General features: G+C 41.5%; 2 pseudogenes; both read left to right on the top strand.

Moving 5' to 3' along the window:
• The window catches only part of LOC107700671 (putative nuclease HARBI1), a 16,041-nt pseudogene extending 14,973 nt beyond the window's left edge, over positions 1-1,068 (top strand).
• A 1,222-nt stretch (positions 1,069-2,290) lies between these two features.
• Positions 2,291-2,924, top strand: part of LOC107700670 (putative nuclease HARBI1) — a 1,997-nt pseudogene continuing 1,363 nt past the window's right edge.

Raw genomic sequence — 2,924 nt, 5'->3', positions numbered from 1 at the left:
CAAATTAAAAGTCGGGCTTTAACAACAGCAAAGTCTGTGTGCATTGCCTTGCGATTCTTTGCGAGTGGCACGTTCCTCTACACTGTTGGAGACACGGAGAACTTAGTGAAAAGTACTGTCTGTCGTGACATTCGTTTACCTGGCACTCAAACAGTTTTTGTGGGTTTTTCCGAGCCACTTAAGACCCCAGAGTGTAAAACAGAGTTTTTTCACTATTGCAGGTACATTATAATTGTTCATGAAGATCATGCAATCATGACCATGCCAGTAAATATGATTCGATTGTCCCCAGGCTTCCCTAATGTGATTGGTGCCATAGACTGCACACACATTACCATCAAGGCCCCACCAGGCCCCAATGAAGGGGATTTTGTGAACCGAAAGGGGGTTCACAGTATAAATGTGCAGGTGAGTTACTATTACAATTCTTAATATTTTAGATTGGTAATATACACAATGTATTACATAAGTAAGCAGTTGATTGACTACAATGTCTTAGATGGTGTGTGACTCTATGTGCCATGTCACAAATGTGGAAGCCAAATGGCCAGGATCTGTGCATGACTCAAGAATTTTCAGAGAGTCACATTTATGCACATTATTTGAACGTGGTAAGGAAAAATATTAATGTCAAGCTCACTGTATTATTACACACAAACTTATTCTGGGCCTAACAGAACTGCATTTTACCATTGTACAGGTGATTACGACGGGATCCTGGTCGGAGACAGGGGCTATGCCTGTAGGCAGTATCTTATGACCCCATTCCCTGACCCCAACCCTGGACCACAAACCCGTTACAATGCAGCTCTAGCCAGGACAAGGGCACGCATTGAAATGACCTTTGGGCAACTAAAGGGAAGATTTCAGTGTCTGAAAAGTCTGAGGGTTGCACCTGACAGGGCATGCAACATTGTCGCATGTGCTGTATTACACAACATTGCCACCATTAGAAAGGAGAGGACCCCTGTGGTGGAGGTGCAGCCTGATGATGACCTCCAGCCAGTGCACTTGGACCAACCTAGTGGCAGAGCTACACGGGACAGGATTGTGGAACACCATTTTTGAGAACAAAAACAGAAAAGAAAAAAAAAAAGGACAAGGCAAATATGGTTTTCCATGGCTTGTATTAGTTGTTGTGACAAAAAAATAAAATAAAATTAGGGGTCATCTTTTGCCTGCAAAGACAGATATTGTTATGCAAGGTCAACAGTAGTGCTCTGTGTGAAATGGTGTTTTACTACTTACTCTGAAGTTCCTTTTGCAGCAACTCTATTTCTAGTGCAATTTTATTCTTCATTAGCTGTTGGAGCTCCATTTGTCCCCTCAGTTTTTGTTTTTTTACTTCCAAATATTCAACCTCATGCTGCAGGCTATGTTTATAGAGGGAATGGATGTGACCCTGTGCCATTTACAGAGAAAATAAATTAAACTCAACATGCCACAAACAAGAAAAAAATAAAATAAAATTTAAAATGAGAAAAAAGACAAACAGATATGCAACACTGTCCACCTCTGTATCACTTCTCTGTGCAGACTCCCTCTGTGCAGACTCCTGCAACTCATATTGCTGTCAAAAATAGAAAGTACTTTAGTGTGTATTATATAGTGTGTTTTTATGTGTAGTTATGCACTTACAGGTACTTCCTCCAAAGGACACTCATCCGAGAGTGTCTCTTCACAGTCCTGTGCAATGAAAATAAATAGCATGACAAAGTTATACACTGTCTTCGCTATTGATATTTCACTATTGGAATAAATAAATAAATATAAATAAATAAGTCCACTTACTGCACATGCTTCAGCCACCACTTGCATGGAAACATGTAAAAAAGTGTGGGTGTGTTATGTAAAACTGCACAAAATAGAAAAACCAGTTTCATTACAATGAGGTACACAGGAAAAGAAACATAGCAACATTTCTTCATTTACTCAAGGTAGGTTTAACGGCCTTCCTTTCATGTCAATGCAATTCAGCACTACTCAAGATCTACCAGTTGAAATGAGTGTAGTTGACATTTGGATTACACCAGTGTATATCAGGGGTGCCCAACCCTGCTCCTGGGGCCCGTTCTTCGTATGTCGCTAACTCAGTTAGCTGGATTTGATTGTTGACGATTTGGCATGATCTTGGATTGTTTGGTTCTTTGAAGCTCATCCCGGAGTTGCTGTCATAGCAACAGGTCCGTAAACTTAAACCTGCTCAGGAGCAAGCTTATTCCATGTAAACAGGATTAGATCGCGGCTTTATAAGTGGAGGTGATACGAGAAGTCTGTTGCACTTGCAGCCATGTCTTGCCTGTTTTTACGAGAGCAACCTGTTGTGGAAGGTGTGAGGATAATTCGCAGAGCTTTTAGAATTAATCGTGTTTTGCGACACAGACAGGATCCATTAGCACAGCGCGATAGTGTACTTTTTGAAAGATATCGTTTTTCACGTGAGAGTGTCATTTACATAATTCATTTGTTGGAACCTCATATTAAAAGTTCGACTCGTCAGAGTCGGGCTTTAACAACAGCATAAACTGTGTGCATCGCGTTGAGATTCTTTGCGAGTGGCACTTTCCTGTACACTTTTGGGGATGCGGAGAACTTGGCCAAAAGTGCTGTCTGCCGTGCCATTCGCAAAGTTTATCTGGCACTCAAGCAGTTTTTAGGGGTTTTTGTGGTCTTTCCAAGCCACTTAAGACCCCAAATTGTAAAACAGAGCTTTTTTCACCATTGCAGGTACGTTCTACTTGTTAATGAAGATCGTGTGAATATGACCAGGCTGGTAAATATGAATCGATTGTCCCCCAGGCTTCCCTAATGTGATTGGTGCCATAGACTGCACACACATTCATATCAAGGCCCCACCAGGCCCCAGTGAAGGGGATTTTGTGAACTGAAAGGGGGTTCACAGTATAAATGTGCAGGTGAGTTAC

Source organism: Sinocyclocheilus anshuiensis, unplaced genomic scaffold (assembly GCF_001515605.1).
Source record: "Sinocyclocheilus anshuiensis isolate Anshui unplaced genomic scaffold, SAMN03320099.WGS_v1.1 scaffold782, whole genome shotgun sequence".
Classification (NCBI taxonomy): domain Eukaryota; kingdom Metazoa; phylum Chordata; class Actinopteri; order Cypriniformes; family Cyprinidae; genus Sinocyclocheilus; species Sinocyclocheilus anshuiensis.
The sequence above is the reverse complement of the archived record's forward strand: the minus strand, read 5'-3'. Positions and strand labels throughout refer to the sequence as shown.